Below are 19841 nucleotides of genomic sequence, written 5' to 3'. Positions count from 1 at the left end.
ATCAGCATCTGAGCTCTCATTTTCCAGTGAGGTGCTAGTGCTCATGGCTGTGAAGAGAAGCTTGAAAAAATGAACCGTGTGTAACCACTGCAGTGACTCTTCCTGAGCCTGCTGGGAGCCTGAAATGAAAGCACAGACAGGAGAACTCCAGAATCACCCCAGTAGAGGGAAGTGTGGCAAAGAGCTAATAATACCATGGGCCTGGCGCACACCAGCAAATAAACCCTGGTTTCTAGGGAAGTACTGGGGGTGCCCTGGCTGCCAGCTTTTCCTCTTAAGAGACTCCTGTTGCTTTTGATAGGAGAGGAACCCCTCCTGCCACTCTGCCTCGCTGGGAGGGGTGGGGGCCTCTCTTCCACTCCCATTCTAAGATGGGAGCAGGGCCGCAGCACAGGGACAGGCCATAAGGGGGCTCTGTGTCTTGGTCTGCCTTGGGCCCAGGATCACCTTAGACCAGGCCTCTACCACCACAGAAGACCATCAACTGCTTCCCCACCCACTGCTGATGAACCATTGGAGCTGAAGGCTCCAACCCCATTAATGATGGGCACCTCTCCTTGGGAGGATGGAACAGACAGGGAGGCTGAAGGGAACTTGATTGTATCCTTTGTTACATTTTGGTGACTTTTAAAAAGATTATCATTATTTAATAGTAGGAGCTGGCAATAACCTTGACTTAGGTTGCTTAACGCTTTCCATTAAAAAATTTGCAACCTTTTCTTTGAGTTCTCACACTTCCAATTTTCGCAGCATTCCTTTGATCTTCAGCAGGGGGAAGTACCCTTTGGCTAGGATATGGGGAGAGTAGAGCTGGGCCAGGCTTCCCCTGCCCATCCTCTAGGGCCAACACATAGCCCATGCTCTTCTCTGGTGGCACCACATAGGACTGGCGCTCCTCCATCACTTAGGGAAGGGAAAAATGCTATGCTGTCCCCTACTAAGCTGTTCTCCCCTACTGATCACTTCTTAGACTCCGCACCTGCACAGTGTGATCCCCCGGAATAACTACTTTCTGTTGCTACCAGCTGATATAGAGCTTGTTTTTCATAACAGGGGCTGGTCTTAACGAATGAGGTCCCTTCAAATGGAAGCAGTCTGTGCTGCAGTGCTGAAAATTCAGGATGAGGGGGTTGTTAGTGCCATATAACAGAATTTGCTTTACCTTTTTCCTTTATTATGCAAAAAAATCTGTTAGAATGTTATTTAAGTTGCAAAGTCAAGCTCTGAAGAGTTAGGAAATGTCAGAAATAAAGTTGGCTTAATTCGACCCTGTGCATATGCATTATGACAGTCTTTAATGACATGATCACATACTATTCTTTTCACTGGATCCCTGCTTCAATCAGTGCACAGATTAGATGTACAAGAGACTCAAATTAAGGTTGCACAGGCAACTCTCATTCTGGTATTTCCCCAATATCTGACAGCTTGACTTTACAACTTAAATAACAACTTAACAACTTTTCAGCTTAGTTTTTTTGTAGGCAATATATTTTGTTCAGCCTTTTTTTTTTTTTTTTTTGTGCTTCTGAATTAGTTTGCTTCTGGATCCAAATATGAACGTGGTTAGGGTTCAGATATGTAAGGGGGAGATTACTCCAGGGGATTCCATGGGATGTAGCCTGTTCCCTACATACTTCAGAGATGATTTCTGCCCCACCCCCCACGCCAATGGATGTACAGGTCTTTGGAGAAGGAAAGGAAAATCAGTGGTTGCTAGAGAGCCGTGGAGTGGTAGAGAGAGAGAGAGGATTTATTTGTGGGGGAGGTTGGATGCAGTAGCTTTCTTGTGTATCCCTCTTTTTCACTAGTGTTTCTTTTTCTCTTTCCGATTTTAGGAGCCTAGGGATGCAGTTGCCTCCCTGCTATGTCAGCTTCCAGCAGAGTTAGGCCATTCATAGCATGGGACTCTCTTCAACTAAGCCCTTCAGCATGTGCTTAATGTTTTGTTGAATCAGGTCTTGGGTGCACTTTTTAATGGAAGTGGTTTTAAAGCAAAAAAACAGAAACATTTGCAAAATATTTCCTCCCCAAAATTTGAAAAGTCAAATGAGAAGTTGAAACTACTATTATAATTGGTCAAATAGGGAAAGTTTAGTTTAAAAGAAATTGAAATAAAGGTTTCAAACTAATCTATTTTCTTACCTTTCTTTCTGGTATTAAATGAGGATATTGATATAATAGGCATCACATAAACTAAGTAGAATGATGGAATAAAGGGGAAGTTGATAGCAATGAATTTAAATCAAAAGTTAGAAATTGTAGAAAATTGATAAAGGAAGAAAAGGGACACAAGGAGACATCTATTGTCTGCAGAGTTAAGGACAATAAGAAGGATGTTTTTAAATATTAGGAACAAAAACAATCCTGACAATGGTATTGGTCCACTATTAGATGGAAATGGTAAAATTATTCATAATAATGCAGGAAAAAAGTGTGGAATAAATATTTCTGTTCTGTATTTGGTGAAAAAACAGATGATATAGTATCATCATATAGTGATAACATTCTTTTCATTCCACTAGTATCTCTGATCTATGTTAAACAGAAGCAACTAAAGTAAGACATTTTTAAATCAGCAGGTCCAGATAACTTTTATACAAGAGCTTTGAAAGAGATGGCTGAAGAGCTACCTGGACCATTAATGTTGATTTTCAATAAGTCTTGGAGCACTGGGGAAATTCCAGAAGATTAGAGGGAAGCTAATGTTGTGCCAATTTTTAGAAAGGGCAAACAGGGTGACCCGGCTAATGATAGGTCTATAAACCTGACTTTGATCCTGGGCTGATATGAAACTCAATTAATAAAGAACCACAGGAAGTTAATGTAATTAATGCAAATCAACCTGAGTTTATAGAGAATTGATCCTGTCACATTAACTTGATATCTTTTTTTTATTTGAGATTCCAAGTTTGGTTGAGAAAGCTAATAGTGTGATGTAATGTACTTAGAATTCTCAACTTGTTTGGCTTGGTATCACCCAACATTTTGATTAAAAAATGAGAACAATATAAAATGAACATGACACACGTTGAATGGATTAAAAACTGGCTAACTGATAGGTCTCGAAATATAATTGTAAATGGGGAATAGTCATCGAGCGGGTGTGTTTCCAGTTGGATCCCACATGGGTCAATTCTCGGCCCTTGTAATTTAATATTTTTATCAACGACCTGGAAGAAAACATAAAATCATCACTGATAAAGTTTGCAGATGACATACATATTGGGGAATGGTAAATAATGAAGAGGACTGGTCACTGATTCAGAGGATTCTGAATTGCTTGGTAAACTTGGCACAATCAAAAATATACATTTTAATATGACTAAATGTAAATGTGCACATCTAGAAACAAAGAATGCAGGCCACACTTACAGGATCGGGGACTCTCTCCTGGGAAACAGTGATTCTGAAAAAGATTTGGGGGTCGTGGTGGATAATCAGCTGAAGATGAGCTCCCAATGTGATTCTGCAGCAAAAAGATCTAATGCGATCCTGGGATGCATAAAACAGGGGAATCTTGAGTAGAAGTAGAGAGGTTATTTTATCTCTATATTTGGCACTGGTGCAACTGCTGCTGGAACGCTGTGTCCAGTTTTGGTGCCCCCCATTCAAGAAAGATATTGATAATTTGGAGAGGGTTCAGAGAAGAGCCACAAGAATGATTAAAGGATTAGAAAACATGCCTCACAGTGATAGACTCAAAGAGCTCAACCTGTATATCTTAACAAAGAGAAGGTTATGGGGTGACTTGATGACGGTTTATAAGTTGGGTGTGTCTCTGCCTGTAGATGGCTGTGTGAGAGCTGGGCTACATTAGAGAGTTTTGTTGACAAAAGTCAGCTGAAATACACACTGAAATGCTCCTCCACTGATGTAACTCCTTGCTATGCTGACATTATAAAACCACCTCAATAGGAGGTGTAAGGCTTATGTCAGCTTAGTGAGGGTGACGCAGTGTCAGTGTAGACTCTGTGGCCCTTACATCGGCTGTAGGGCTGTCTTTCTTGACAATTTTTGACAAGAAAGCCCCCCTGAGAACTGAGCAGCTGGTCTCTGCTCTTGACTGGGAGTGGGAAGAGAAGCTCAGATGCCTGGACCCTGCTCCCACGCAAGAAGCCCGGGTGGCTGGTCTCTGTTCCCAGCTGCAAGGAGCCAGCCCTCCAGGAGTAATTACTGCAGTAGCTGTAAATTAACCTATGTTAGGTCAACTTATTTTTCTAGTGTAGACAAGGCCTGAGTGTAGCTTGCTGAGCACCTCACAGAGTGAGACTATGTCTACACAGCCGGCAGTGCAGAATCAATTTTGCGGTTTCGACTGAGGGGCAGTAAAGACTTGCTCAATCAAATCTGGAAGTCGACGCCGTAAATCCACCCTGGCAAGTAGCGTAGTGCTGCATCGACGGGAGGGCATTTCCCATCGGTGCAAGTTACTGTACATAGTTTGCGTATCTCCCATTGACTGCTGCCAAAATCCATGGCCAGTGTTGACCAGGCCTGAAAATCAACCCAGGTTATCATTCATGCAATCTAGTAGGGTGTGGTGCTCTGCATGCCGTAACAGTGTCTGGATGGGCTTGCTGCTTCTCACTAGCAAGGCATTGTGAGGGACAGCCTGGGCTGGAGCGTGAAGAGGGCACTGCGTTCCCATAATTTTCAGGTTGCACCCCAAGAGACCCTGTTACAGAATCACAAGGCAGGAACTGGAGTAGTTTTCACCTTAGGATCTGACCTCTTATTTGGTTAAATATCAGGTGAGGGAGAGGGCATTGTTACATAATCACATATGTTACCGCAAAGCAAAAGGGAAAAAGAAAACAGTACCACTATTTTTGCCTTTATGTGCTTCCTTAGCTAGCTCTAGTAGCATGTCAGCCTCAATAATCATTCCCTGAACTCTGCTGACATTATCAGCAATAATGGTCAATTAAGTGCACCAGGAAGTAATGATGAGGAAATAAATAGATATGTTCAGTTCAGCTCCAATGGGACAAAAGAAAATTAATGTTTACCTAGTGCAAAAGGTTAAAAGCCATACCAGGGAGAGGAGGAGTGGGAAAGATTTTCAAGCTTTGGGTGTTACAAAGGAAAAAGAACATGAGAATGTACTTGACAATGCTTTTTAGAGCTTGCCAGACAAATTGTAATGTAGCATTAGAATATTTTCACCTGCTGGCTCTCATTGATCGGACTTTTGAAGCATGACTACAAAACCTTTGTTGCAGCGTAGCTTTAAAAAGTGCCTGGCAGGTAAATAGATCCATGGATTATTGTATTGTTTGAGATTGGAATGCTATTTGGTACTAGTTATAGACATGGAAATTTGTGGTTGCACTTTGGTCTTTGAGATTCCAAGGCATTAAGTCAGTTTTGGCACTGGATACCTTAAGGCAAATTTTTTCCTCTGTGAATTTGCATTTGAAATTTGTATAATAAGCTGCTATTAGGCAGGTACAGCATGAACTACTAATCACCTCCAGTCTGGTTTGCAAGTACAACAACAGTAATACCATTACAGTTAGATAGCACTTTTTAAGGGGAGGTCTTTAAGCCCTCCATGATGTAGTGGTTCCATACAGTGCTAGTGATTCCATACAGTTGAGGTTATCACAGCTTTCCTTCTTGGTGGGCAGGAGGCCGGGTAGGAGTGAGTTATGTCTAGGTCATTGTTTTATTTTTTTTAGAATTTTTTATCCAGGGAGCCAAAGCAAGAAGGATGCGGCAAACAAACCATGGGAGGGCGGCAAGATGGGGGCGGTGGGCAGGAGTGGCTATAGGGAAGGGGGGCCAGGCCAGAGAAGGGGAAGGACAGGTGTACCCACAAGCGCTTGGGCCAAAGGGGAGAGGCAGCAGCAGGGAAGGAGCACTCAGCTGCAGCAGTAGCAGGAGCCAGCAACAGCCAAGCCAGGAGAGACCCCAGGAATAATGATGGAGGTGGCAGGGGCCTCTCCTTCCCTTCCTTGTTGGAGGGCAGGCCAGCAGGCCCCCCCAGGCAGCAACTGCTGGGGGGGGGGGCACCAGCAAGCGGGAGGAGGGTGGCTTGGCTGGGGTTGGAAAGAGAGGACCTGGCAACAGAAACTGCTGTGGCAGGGGCAGGGGGAGCAGTGAGACAGGCACACCGGCCTACCTAACAGCGCCAAGGCGGGGGCCACGCAGTCTCATCTGCATCATTGTTCCTAGGCAGTTTTAGCACTCCACATCCAGAAGTTTTTGGAATTGGGTGTGGTAGTTCTGGGTATGCTGCAATAGGTTCCCTGTGTCGGGTCATTCTCCATGAGGGCAAGCTGCTTTGCAAAATGTCATGTGCTAGCTGGGAGAAGCTGAACCCTGGAGCAGGGAGCAGGCTGGTTTTCTTAACTCTGAAGCATAACTTGCAGCAGGTTAGTAATATTATTTACCCTCCAACAGGGTAGCCCTGGCAGTGTCTGTTATAGAAAACGGGGGAAATATTTTTTTTATTTTAATTGTATATTTTGAATGTTGTTTGTTTTAAAGCCCAAACTGTTTTAGTTAAATGGTCTCAACTGGTCTGATTCATCAACTTTTCTTTAAATGTAATAATGGGGAAAGAGTCATATTTTGCTAGTCTCATTTTTTTTGTATTTTCTTTTAAATGTTTTTTTTTTAAATCTATATACTTCACTGGTTGGTTAATCAGTTAGCTGACTAGCTAACAGTGCATCCAGCTGAAGATTCCTACAAGCATATGGAGGGAAGATGTTGCCAACTTCTTTTGACTCAGCAGACTATAGATTTGGTGATCAAAGACTCCAGCTGAGACTCAGGTGAACTCAGCTTTTGTTTTCTTTGTTTATGTAAAATTGTGAAGATGATATATGTGAATTATTAAATAGCCATGGTATGTTGTAAAAAAATTGTTATGTTTATATTTATATTTATGTTTATTTATAAAGTTGGTACTTAATTAAGTTCATTTCTTCGTGTTCTTTTGGAGACTTGAATGTGGGGAGGTTGAACCTGTGCAATCCTTGCTGAAAGTCCTTAAAGACTGAGTTTTGCATCTCCAGCTGCTTTTCCAGGGAAGTTTTCATTTTTTAGGCACTGGAAAAGCAATGAAGGCCACCCAAAGGTTACTTTTGCACAGTAAGGAAATGCAACAGCTATAGCATTTTGAAGTGTTTTAGCCATTTACAGCCTTAACTATCATAACCAAGTATTTATCTGGAAATGATTTGAGCTTAACATGCGTGAGAGGTAGGCATTACTGTGGCCTGTTAAACCCTGTGCCATCTTTCTCATGTTAAGCAATTTGCCCAAGATGATACTGGACAGGGGTGAAAGTGGGAATAGAACCTGGGACTTTAAGCCACCCACTGCCTCCTATGGTTTTTTTAGTTAGGGCCACATTTTGAAATTCCTAGAGGATATTTTTTTAAATGTTCACTTAATCTAATCAAATTAAGAATGGCTGGTGCTGCACTAATTCCATTAACAAGGAAAGACAACCACCACTTGTTATGAATGATAAATGGCTTCCCAATAGGGGATGCTAGAGCATGATTATGTTTTGGAATTTAGAACTGTGTTTTAGGGAAGTGCTTGATGAGAGAATAACATGTGGAGGAAGGAATAAAGCCTGAATGTTGCACTAGCTTGGCTCTCTTTTTTGCTTGAACACTGAACAGACAGCTAGAGTTGCAGGGTTGGCAGCTCACCACCAACTCCAAGGCCTTGTCTACAATGGAAAAATTAGGATATTTATTATAGTAACTCCAGCAGCAGCAGTAGAAAATGCAGTGGTGTAGACAAGGCACAGACATTTCACCACAGTGTGCTCTAGAAATTGCTCAGATGTCTGAGACATGTCTCCATTAATAAAGCTGGGCAAAGTTTTTTTCACCAAAAAATGCAGATTGGGGCCAACCAAAACATTTCACAGATTCATGTTGAATTCATTGAATTGTTTGTCAAAAACATCTAAAAGAATTGAAATGTTTGACATCTTGAAACCAAATGTTTTGACTAGAGGATTCAAAATCACTTTGTTTTGAAATTTCAATCGGTTTAATTTTAAAAAGTAAAAGCACGAAGTCTAAACATTTCAGGTCAAACAAGATGTTTTTTCTGACCCAAAATGGTTTTTCTGATTTTTCAGTCTGGTCAGTTATTTGCACAACTCTATTAACAGAATAGCATAGATGCAACTGGTTGCTGCATTAAGGGGACTTTTCTTCTAGTATAGATACACCCCAAGGGGACAACATTGCAAAGGAGACAATTATGAATTATACAAGCGACTTTTTATCTTGGGAATTGACACACATTCCAGATTCTAGGTCACTATCTACAATGAGACATTTGTTTCTGGGTTGGAAATAGATATTGTTGAAAACACCTGCAGCAACAAGTCTGAAATGTCTTTCCAGCAGGTCTAAGACCTCAAGGCTGCCTTGCCCATTCTAGAAATGAAACCTGGCATGCATTTAGTCCTAATGCTAAAAAACAGGTACAGAAAATATATTAATCTATACAATAGTCTGAATTTTGTGACCTTCCAGGCATGCTGCAAAAGACATCTATTTGACGTTTTGAAGAAGGCAGAGGGTATGAATTCCATATCAATGAAAGGGTGGAAAGGAGTTTCTGAAGATGGCTGGCTGACTTATTTACTTAAGTCTGGGAAAGGCTCCTGCACCGCAGTGACGTTAATGAATTTCAGATCAAAAGCACAGGAGCTATTTAACCATTTGCTAGCAAATAAGTGTTCTAAGCAAAGGAGAAAGCTTTTCAATAAAATGAGTACATTGTAGCCACAGATACACCTGTCATGGTATTTCCTATTCTATAATGATGCTCTGACCTTATCTGCAAACAGCACAATATTCCTTCCATCCTGGAGTGGTGTTTGCTTCTAAAGACAATGTCTCTTTCACTTACTTCATCGTATTCATCACAGGACACAACAGTTCCTCTGCCAGGCTTTTTGGGATCTGTGTTAATGTATCTTCACATCTTTTGGCTCCGGGTTCTTTCCAAGTTCATGTTTTGCCCAATCTCTTGCTTCTTTGATTAGTAAAACGTCTGCTGCTGCAGTTCTGTTTCTCAGGTGCTCTAGACCTCCACGAATCTCACTATTGAACTGAATTCACAGGTGACCCGGGACAGCACTTTTCTCTTTATTTTGTACTACACTGTACCCTGCTGAGGAAAAACCTGCAGAAGAGGGACAGAGGGCCCAAGAAACTATGAGGTTCACCTCATGGGAATTCCTCTTGATGCTCTCCACAGGGAACAGGGGGAGGTGCAGAGGAGACTGGGGCCACAGGGCCTCTAAATCCATCCAATTTATCGACAACTTTGCTTTTAAATCCATGGCACTTCCCTCTTGACAGGCAGGGCTTGCCCATCTGATCTGCGGGCTCCTTGCATAATATGGTTCCCACAAGAGCCATTCCAAAACTGACTCTTACCAGCCCTGTAGGTGTCATGTCCATGTTTCAAAGGCAACTCAAGGGCTATTGATCATACCTTGAGCAATTTTAGCTTCTGCAGTCTAGAAGTGGGGGAGCTCCTTGGCTCCACCCTCCCTAGGCTGACCATGATCCCTCCTGAGATGAGAGTTGCAGCAAAGAGGCTCCCGAGGGCTGGCAGCCAGGAGCATAGCATTCTGCATTCATGGCTGGACCTGATTTCCCATCTGAAGGGGGGCTATGGACCTACGCTCCCACTTACTACTCTGCATGGATGCTGCTGCTTCAATGTTTTGCCAAGTTTGTGTTTCGGGATGAACCTTCATGTTACCTCTGCATTATAGAACATCAAATGGAGGTAGTGTTGGTGTAGTGGCTGGAGTATGGGACTGGAAGAAGGAAGAGCATGTCACTCTGTAGCTCACACTGACAAGTAATTGGGTCTATGCCTCCATTTCCTTACATGCAAAATAGGGCTAGTACTTCCCTATCTTTTGTATCATGCTTTGTGACCGTGTAGGAGAGGTGTAATGGAAATAGACGGTATTCCATCGGTGGATGATGATCACTTATTTCAATCAAAGCAATGGGAGTAAACTTGGCTGAAATAAGACTAAGGCATGGTACGCCCACACCTTGAATACCGCACACAGTTCTGGTCACCCTATCTCAAAAAAAAAAATGTATTAGAATTGGAAAAGGTACAGGGAATCAAAAACGATTAAGGGCATGGAACAGTTTCTGTGTGAAGAGAGATTAAAAAGATGGGATTTGCCCTGTGGCAAATGCTGTTGCAAAGCCCTTGCATTTGCAGGCGCCGCTGATAACCTCCCCCTTGGGTGAATGCACAGCATCGCCTTCCTAAGATCATTGTTCTGTCATTGAACACAGAGTGAGGCTGTTCAGGAATGCCCACAATTTGCAGGTGGCTTGAAGGTCTTTGACCTTCTGCTTCACGACACAGCTGTGGCATGGAAGTATCCTTATGTGGTGGTTCACATTCTGCTGGGCTTGTGTCTATTTCAACAGATGCTCTAATGAGGGGAGTTCTAATGTGTTAATGTGACAAACTTACAGCACATTTTACAGAAAGGCTAAGCCTAATGCTCCTTGCTCGTTTCTGTCATATCCTGGCTCTCTTACATAGAAAATCATAATACATAGCTTTTTATAAAAGTGCATTACTGCTTCACAGCACCCACAGCCAACAGATAGGGAGCTAAACTAAAGCCACCCCAAACTCTGACTTTAAACTCAAAACTAAACAATGGGTAGAAATAAATGATGCATCATCCAGGTGTTGAGTTTCTTTTCTGCTCTGTAAAGAATCGGTGTAGGAAGGGCTTTAAACAGTGCCTGCCTGCCACACATGTTCTGTGCAAGGAAAATATCTGTCAGTCTTGCAGTAGCATGGTAGATGCCACAGCAGGGGCGTTTCAAGCATTAGTAAAGATGCAGGGATTAATTTTGAGATTACAGACCCCATTAGCTGAAGTTCTGCTGTTTCTGGTGGGCAATGCTCCAGGACAGTGTAAGTATAACTTCAGCTGTTTGTGCTATGTATGTACAAAGTCTGAAGGAAGAAACCCAATTCCTAGGAAAATTTGACCCTATTTCTCAAGGAGCTCAGGTCTCTCCTACCACCAGTATGTTCTGTAATCACTGACACCTATGCAAAAAGATGGGCAGGTTCTTCCCAATCAGAAGCCTCCACTCATAAGTGTGGCATTCCACTTGGCCCAGCTTTAAATAATCAACCAAGATGGCAGAGAATCACACCCTAGAGTGTTTTTTATCTTTATTACTACAGTAATTTTAGCAAAACATCCCCATGTCCCAATGTACTGGAGCTTTCCTAACTCCTATTATTGTACTAGGATGGTCCAACCAGGCCAGGTTTCCACTGCTAGCCGCTGTACAACAATATGACTCCCTGCCCTAGAGAGTTTAGAGTTTTAGTTTAAGATAAAATGTAATGGCTAGGTGAAAATAACAAACGGATAAGTGGAGGATGGGCTAATGATAATAGGAGCATGGTTTCTCACACTTGCCTGGGCAGGTGATCAGCTACTCGCCAGAGAGATTTCAATCAGTACCTGCATCAATACAGAATCTTCCCTCAATCAACCTGCACCATTGCTTTCCTGGCCTTACAATATCCAGGGACCAAATCCTGTAATCCCTACAGAGACCAGCCCAGAGCTGTGAGTGTATCGCCAATCCAGACGAGTGGGGTGTTTGAAATGCAAACCTAGCTCTGGTTTCCACTTTTGCAAAAGGTCCCTCTCAATAAAAAGCCTAATCCAACTCCTGGATCTAAACATCCTCACATGCATGGTGGCCAGGATCCAGATCTGACTGTTGCATCTGGAGCCTATCCCCATGCAAAATGTGCTTTAACTCTTACCATGAGAGTCTTGACGGGTAAAGATGGTAGAGGTTGGCACCAGGCACTTATGGGAACAGCAAAACAGAGAAAATAAATGCTAGCCCCTGATAAGGATTACTCTCTTGCTAATCCTGTGGGGTTATTTAAATAGTCTTCCCTTTGCATCTTTAAATTTATTCACTAGGATTCTAAATCCATTGGCTCTGCCCTGGAGTTTAATTTCTCAGCGGAGCAATGCACTTGAATCATTTATCTGACTCTTTTAGGAGTTCATGTGCCAGTTTAATGCTCTGTGCTGACACACAACAATTTGGCTTCTGTTTTCTTAGTTTGGATGAAACCATCATCACCAAGATAAACCACCGCTTCCCCCACCCGATCTGAATTGAAGGGCAATCTTCTGTTCTTGATCCATTGGACTCCTCTAGTACCCTTAATCAGTCACCTCTACTTAGCTCCTTCTACTTCAGGTTTTTGTTACTCTGTGCTCTCCTAGCTCTCCTCCTACTGTGCCGCCTTTCACTATCTCCTTGGGTGTCATTTCTTCCTCTCTCTGCTCGCGTCCCTCACAGTTGTCTAAGGCATAGTCCTCTTCTAGTCTCTTGGAGACCTCCACTCCCATGGCTTCTACTGCCATTCTATGTGGACAACTCCTAAATCTACTTCTCTCCCCCTTTGTCCTATCCTGCATCTCCTGTTGCCAATTCCCCAATCCTGAATTTCTTCCTCCCAATCCTCCTTTGTCCATCAACCTTGAGCAGCTCTGCTATATTCCTCTTCTACTAGACTTACAACCTTCAAATCTTGACTTCCACACGTTTTCCCCCACCTTCTTCAACCCCTTCCAAAACCTTTGAATCTGTAGTTTGTTACATAATCTCACCAAACTCTATCCTTTCCTCTGCATCCCCCTTTCTAAAATCCTTGCTCTGATGCCTGTTGGTGTGATTACTGTAGTAGTCTCCTTTTCGAGCCTACCCAAAACACTGCAACTAAAATGATCTTCTCTTCCTACTTCACTGATTTCCTCTCCACTACTATATCAGCACCAAGATGCTTGTCCTCACCAGTAAGGCCCAAGTAATCTCACCCACAAATGACATCTGTTCTTCCGTCCCACTCTCTAAATCCTCCCTATCCTTTTACCTTATAGTTCCCTCTGTGTGTCTCTCCCACTTCTAGCTTAGCTCCTTCTATTGTACTAGCCCCACTCCTTGGACTAGTCTCTTTCCAGTCACCAGGCTCCATTTCTAATCTCCTTCAGATCCTACCTCTAAGCCTGTTTCTTCCCCAAATTGTCCCTATGGTACCCACTGTTCCTCCCCAGTAATCTCTCCCACCTTTCCTTTATTTAAAGCCTTGTTTGCCTACTGATGTAAAGTCTTCAGAGCAGGGAATGTTTCTTATGCTGCTTCATATCCATTTGTGGTGCTTTAAAATCAATCCGTAACCTCTTAGTTCAGTACAGGTATATTCTGGTTGAAGCTGAGGGGGGAGCCCTTCTCTTTAATCTCTTGTCACCAGTCTCACTCCACACTTGCAGTGACCCTGGGCTGAAATAAAATTAAACTTCAAAAGAACATTAAGATCGTGAAAAAGAAAAGCTTTACCAGGAAACAAATACCGTTATATAATGGTGGGTTTTTTTTTTTTTTTTTTTAAGATTAAAGCACAAACTAAGGAAAGAGCCACATGAGGCAGCACCTCTCTTTGCATATGGACTGTGCATTGGGCAGGCAGTACAATTTTTCTGTAATATACAGCTCAAAATTAAGTTTACCTGCATTCATATGGTCTCTGTTGTTGCCCCAAGTACATGATGAAATAGTAATCACAAGCAAATCTACCTCCCACATTGAATGAATACTTGATTTTACTGTCCTCGGAGTACTAAGTATTTAAATTATAACCACAATAAGACTCCCAACTTCTTCTGTAAGTTAAAGTTGCAGGGTCTGGTTACTCTTTCTTCACTTATTAAATTGCTATAGTTTCTCTCTTTTTTTTTTAAACCTAAACAGACTTAACTGGCTGCTAGCATCTAGTCTGCTTCTGACCAAAACACTTATAGAATACAAGAGCATGAGGTAAAAACCTTCCCATGATGCAGAGCCTACATTTCTATAGTAAAAAGTTCACAGGATATTAGCACCCAGTTCATCTTATTCTCTATCTGCTGCTTCTAGGGCTGTATTTGGGTTCAGAAAAGCCTCTGCCTAAAGTGCAGCCTTTAGATAAGGGGTAGGGGAACTCGAATTATACTTTCCTATACTCAGTTTGGCCCTTGGTCTTTCTGGGAAGAAGGCATTAAAGTTACACTCACGTAATGTCTTTGGCAGTTCTCTTACTGCCGGTAAATTTGGGTCTCTGCTTCACCATTGTTGTCTGAAGAGAAGTCTCTGCGGGTCCTCCGTCCTGCCACCCTAGCTGCTGTCAAAATCCTGGTTTGGTTCTGCAAAGTGGAACATGGTACAGATGACAGTTGTAACTCCTTGGCTTCCACCTAGCATCCTCACACTTATGTGAGCTATGGAATCACCTGGGCTCTTGTACGTCCAAGTGCCCTGCATCACATGCACACCCTTGACCTGCCAAGTGCAGTGAAATCTTTCCTTCCCCTTTTGCAACTGTCTGATTCCGCCATATCTCACTGGTACCCATATTTCAATCTATCACAGAACCAGCTGATTTTTTAATAAGTTTCTTGCTGCGGCAGGTTTTCCCTGGTGGAATCCATCTTTAAACAAGAGGGTTGATCAGTCTGGAGGCCTAGCTCTCAGGATCTGTACAGATAAATTAATTCTGGGTAGAACTCTTGGGATATGACCAGATGAAAGCTCCTAACCTTCACACTTGCTGGCACTCCCTACCCCATATGACTTTTGTTGGGCTATTACATATGTGAAAGGTTCCAGGTTCATTACAAACACTGCTGATCTCTACAAATTAAGAAGCTTGTTACTCAAAGGGAAAATCCATATGTCCCATAAAGTGATCACTTCTCTAGAATGGGATAATAAACTTCAGTATTTGCTGAAAGCAGAGTAAACTCTTGGAGTGCTACCATAAAGACAAGCCAGAGCCAGTACAGCCATGCTCAGAGTCAGGGCTCCCTAACCATTTACTGGGAGAGGTCAGCTGAAGGTCATGTGATGCCTATACTACAAAATTTGTAGTGTGGGGATCGGCAGTGAGGAGGAAGCAGGAAGTGCCTGGGAGTTTTTCTGCAGCAGCCCAAAGGGAGACCAGACCAGACCAGACTGGCTGTGGGACTGTTGACAAAAAAACTAGCAAAACCCTCTCTTTGGAAATGGCTATAGGAAAAGCCTGTGAGGAGGCAGGATACAGAAGGATCTCAGGGAGATGTGAAGCTTAGAAAGAAGGCCTGGGAGAATATGGCACTGGTATGGACTGGAGACCCAGTGGTGGTAACTGTCCTTGTTTGTGTCCCTAGACCCTTGAATCCTTGTTTTGGACATGGTGGGAGGAAGGACTCTCCCGTATCAAGGGCAGACTGGGGCAAAACTACTGGGTTTAAGAAGGGCTACTGAGTGGTTTTTTTCCTCCTGGAAGGGGAAGACGCTCCTTGATTGGGCCAGAGGTGCTATCTCTGAAGGTGACTGAGCAGCACCTGCATCCTGATACCCGGCTAGCTAAGCCACGGTCACACTTTGTGCTTCCTTCTAGTGAGTAATACTGAGCATCGAGCTTTTTCCTTGCTAACTTGTAGGCCAGATCCATGGAATAGTTTTTCCACCTGGGACACAAAACTGTTAAGCTCTTATCTCTGTCTGGTATGTATAATAAGTCCTTCAGTTTGATATCCAAATGCTGTTGTGTTGAGCACCCTCCAACCTCACTGATTTGAGGGAGCAGCACAGAACTAATTTAGTATCAAGTCTGCAGGTCTTGTGTATACAGGAGGTAGATTGCTGTAGTGAATAGTCAGTGGACCTCTTAGATTAGACAGATTACTAGACAAAGCACTTCACATCAAGCCTTCATTATTGTAGTACAGTACAGTACACTGAACTACACTCCTGTTTGGCTAAGCAGCCTGGGGGAGACCTGAAAGTTTTGGCTAACCAGGTGTTTGGATAAACAGACGTGATTAACTGATGGGGATACATGGGGACACATGGTGTATTTGAATAACTAGGATTTCTAGATAAAGGGAATTCAGATAACTGGAATTCTATTGTATTTTTAAGGGGGGAGGGGGACAGACCAAGTGACAAAGCGTATCTTGGCTTATTCTAGGGTGCACTTGGCAATTGTTAGTTTGCTGTCTTTTATTCTCCAGGGAGAAGGTCTAGTGTTAAAGTATATTCAGAGCCAGGACTCCAGGGTTCTATTCCCCACTCTGTTACTAACTTACTGTGATCATGGGCAGATAACTTTCTCTATGCCTCAGTTTACCTGTCTATAAAATTGACATGAAAATTACATCATTGGGGTATTGCCTTGATTCTTTAACATATGCAGTGTTCTTTCAGAACCTTAAATGAACATCTTATAGAAGTGCAAAATCTTGTTTTCCTGGGTTTTGTTTTTAACACTTTTCTTTTATAAGGTATGGAACCTCCCCCGCCACCCAGAGTAAATTAATTTCATGGCAAACAGGAATTTGCTATCAGGCTATTTTATTTTATCTCCTAAAAAAATGTAGATATTTTTAAAACCTGGACATCCAACCGTAATGACAACAACTTAATAATTTCAGTAAAGCCAGCAGTGTTCCACGTGTGCACGCTCTGAATTAAAATGCAAATCTTATCTAAGTGCACAGTAGGCTGTTTTAGGAAGACTCAAATATAGATGGAATCTTCTACAAGCTCCACAATTCAAAGATGAGACCTTTTTAAAAAACCTGCATAATCAAAGGAAGTCATTGTTTCACAGGCACTCACACACACCCAGTGCCTTTTGATTCCAAAACAATATTTTGGTGGTTAGTTTTTTTTCAATTCCCCACCTTCTGTTCTCTAAACATTGTCATTTATCTGACAGCAGCCAATTCCAGAGATCATGTGCATCTTTGTGGAAAGGGCTCACACAGAAAGAGAGTTAGAGTCACATTCTCAGCGTAAATCAGTGGTCCCATAGAGTTAGTGGTGCTGTGCTAACTTACATCAAGTGAGCAGAACCAAAAAAAGAAGCCCAACTGATGTGCATAGAGGGCTGAAATAAGCTTGCTACAATCTTTAAAAAAAAAAACCAAACAGATCTTATTTCCTTATTTCACTGCTTCCTTTGCACTTTGGATATTCATCTTCCTCTCAGAAGTAGGGCTGCTTTTCAGCTGTAGAAAGGGTTTAGCGCCATTTCCCAGAATAGGATCCCTTCATAAAATTCATGCTTGAATATAGGGATCCCCCTTTTCTCCTGTTGTGCCCAAAGGACTCTTCTGTTTTGATCAAAGTCGAGGTGTTTACAGGGGCCCATCCCATTTGTACCTGAATGCCTTCCAAACGGCTTGGCTCAGCGGAGGGTCTGTCTTGCGACGCCTCGGCACCACCTTGCTTGTGAGCAGGCCAGAAAACAGCGATGGTGGTTTGCAGAATATGTGGGGTCTGTGTGTGTGTGTGTGAGGGGAGCATATTAAATGGAATTTCACCTCTTAATCATTCTGAGCAGCTCTTCACAGGGCCTAAGCGTAATTTTTTCGGCCCAGTACAAACTTGTGACACTGGCCCCCTCCGACTAACCCATGGGGGTCGCAGCCTGGGCCAGGCCCCCCGGAGCTCAGGGCCTCCAGGCCCCGGTAAAGTGTATCCCTTCCCTCCCCCCCCCCCGCCATGTGGGGGGCCCTGGCTCTTCAGAAAACACTGCCCAGTGCCCCCCATCCCTTTTCTCACTCCGGGTCTTGGCCCGGTGCCTTCTCCCCGCGCCGCGGCACAACACCGGCCGGGAGCATGGACCGGTCCCTGCCGGACGCCGCGCTCGCTGCCTCCAGCCCACCTGAAAACATCGGGGCGCCGGGCCCGGGGAGCTGCCGCTTTCCCCGCTCCCCATCCCTCCCCCGGGCAGGGACAGGAGCGCAGATCCCCGCATCGCCGGCTCCGGTCCTCAGCCCCCCTCCTCTCGCCCTGGCCCCACCTTAGAGGAGGAGCCGGGCGGGACGGATCGCAGCGCAGCGCAGACAGGACCAGAGACTCCGAGGCTGCTCTGCTCCGCTTGCAGCTGCGGCATCGGCTCCTTCCCTCTGGTCCCCGCCGCCTCCGGAGCCTGCGGAGAGAAGGGGCCGCTCCCGAGCCTGGCTCCAGCCCTGCGCGTCGGGGGGCACCCTCGGGCTGTGCTCGCCTCCCACCGGCCTGGGCGGCGACTGCCGCAGCCGGCTCGGGGCTAGCTCCTGCGGCGGGGGAGCGGCGCGGCGTTCGGTGAGTGACGGAGCCGCTGCAACCCGGCGGAGCGAGGGGGCGCCCGTCGCATCCAGCCCCCCCCCCCGAGCTCGGTCCAGCTGGGGCAGGTGCCTCCAGACGAAGCCGGGCCGGGGGGGAAGGGCAGAGCTAGCAAGGGCTGCAGGGCGACGGGTGGGGAAGGACTGGGGAAGCAGCTGGGGTGGGGACCCCCCCCCCGACCTCTTCTCCGGCTTCAGTTCTGCAGGAACTTCCCAGCTCGACCCGTGCCGCCTCCCTCTGGGCTTTTTGCCTCTGCTCACAGCTTCGGGACCTGCCTTGCGTGGCTCCCCCGGCTACCTGGGACTTGAATCCCCGCGCGGGAGGCCAGAGTCCGGTGTGCTCTGGTAGGAGGGAGGTTTTTAACCTCTAGAAGGTATAAAAGGGAAAGCAGCCGCTGTGGGTGTCTGCTGGGGGAGATGCAGCCGCTGTGTGGGTGTCTGCTGGGGGAGATGCAGCTCTGCTCTAGATAGTTTGCACGGGTGAGGGCTCATCTTTTCCTCACACCCGTCTTCGCTGTGATTTGTGTTTGGTTGGTTGGGTTGATTTGTTTGTTTTGCTCGTGGGGAAGCGAGGCCGGAGCAGTGCGATAGCTGCAACGAAACGCTGTGGGCCAGGGCAATGAGAATGCACCAAGCTCCTGGCCTGCCTACCTGCTACTCCGGCACTGATCTCCTGCATGGCTCTGCCTGGTCACATCTGTCCTGCCCCAGCACCCTGCGCCAGGGTATTCCCGTCCTGATCCTGCTGTGCTGCTATCCCAGGGCATCTCAGCTCTGGCCTACAGTATCTCCTCCTATTCCAGTTCTTGTCCCCATAGCTCGGCCAGGGTACCTAACACCTTATTTCTGATTTACAGCACCTCCTAGTCTTGCAGCATGGGGTCATCACACAGCAGTGCCCCTCAGTCTCCACCTGCAGTACCTCTGGTATTTCAGGCCCAGACCTCCACACTGCTGTGGCCGTACGTCCCCTCTTGACCAACAACACTCCCTGCTAGGGTGCCCAGATATTCTGATTTTATAGGGACTGTCCTGATATTCAGGGCTTTTTTAAAAATAGGTAGCTATTTACCCCTCACCCCCTCTCCTGATTTTTCACACTTGCTATCTGGTCACCCTGTTCTCTGCTATTCCAGTTCTGGTATTGTCAGTGATCCCCCAGCAGAGTGGTGGCTTCTTGGGATGGACAGTATGACCCTCTAGTGACTTGAGACCACCAAACTAGCTTTCATGTCTGGCCTGGTGAAAGTGGTGCAAACCTAGGTCTCCAGAGCTGCAAAGTCAGTGGGGTGGTAATCTGCTGTGGAGCAGTGATAACAAAATTACTGTGCAGTGTCTCGGTAACTCAGGAAGTAACCTCCTGCATTGTGCAATCCTAGACAAACTTGGAAAGATCACTTAAATAATCTAGTCAGCCCTCCACATCAAGTAGGATAAAAGAGGGTTAATCCCACTATATGTTTGTCTAACCTCATCTTGAACACATCTAATGATGGGGACATAATTAACTTTCTAGGGCAGTTCCTTCCATTGCTAGATTGGCTTCACTTTTCCCATTATGGAAATTAGGTGATCACAGGAAACCAGAGAATTCAGGTCCTCCGTTTCTTGCCCCCATGTA

General features: G+C 44.8%; 1 protein-coding gene and 1 long non-coding RNA gene across 4 annotated transcripts in view; one reads left to right on the top strand and one right to left on the bottom strand.

The window, feature by feature from the left end:
* On the bottom strand, nt 1-18029 carry LOC137157173 (uncharacterized). Of its 3 annotated transcripts, none has more exons than XR_010921018.1 (3): nt 17782-17879; nt 14144-14272; nt 1-119 (listed from the first exon to the last, which is right to left on the bottom strand). It is a non-coding gene; the product is annotated as an uncharacterized lncRNA (long non-coding RNA). The 3 variants fall into 3 exon arrangements; XR_010921017.1 differs by lacking the exons at nt 1-119; nt 17782-17879 and adding exons at nt 13253-13373; nt 17920-18029; XR_010921016.1 differs by lacking the exon at nt 1-119 and adding an exon at nt 13253-13373.
* The window catches only part of PPP1R16B (protein phosphatase 1 regulatory subunit 16B), an 87301-nt gene continuing 85434 nt past the window's right edge, over nt 17975-19841 (top strand). The window contains exon 1 of the mRNA XM_067554408.1: nt 17975-18200. The gene's annotated coding sequence lies outside the window, so the exon portion shown is untranslated. The remainder of the gene's footprint in view (nt 18201-19841) is intronic.

Source organism: Emydura macquarii, unplaced genomic scaffold (genome assembly GCF_026122565.2).
Source record: "Emydura macquarii macquarii isolate MOO-44397 ecotype Brisbane River unplaced genomic scaffold, CSIRO-AGI_Emac_v2 contig_1483, whole genome shotgun sequence".
Taxonomy (NCBI): Eukaryota; Metazoa; Chordata; order Testudines; family Chelidae; genus Emydura; species Emydura macquarii.
The sequence above is the reverse complement of the archived record's forward strand: the minus strand, read 5'-3'. Positions and strand labels throughout refer to the sequence as shown.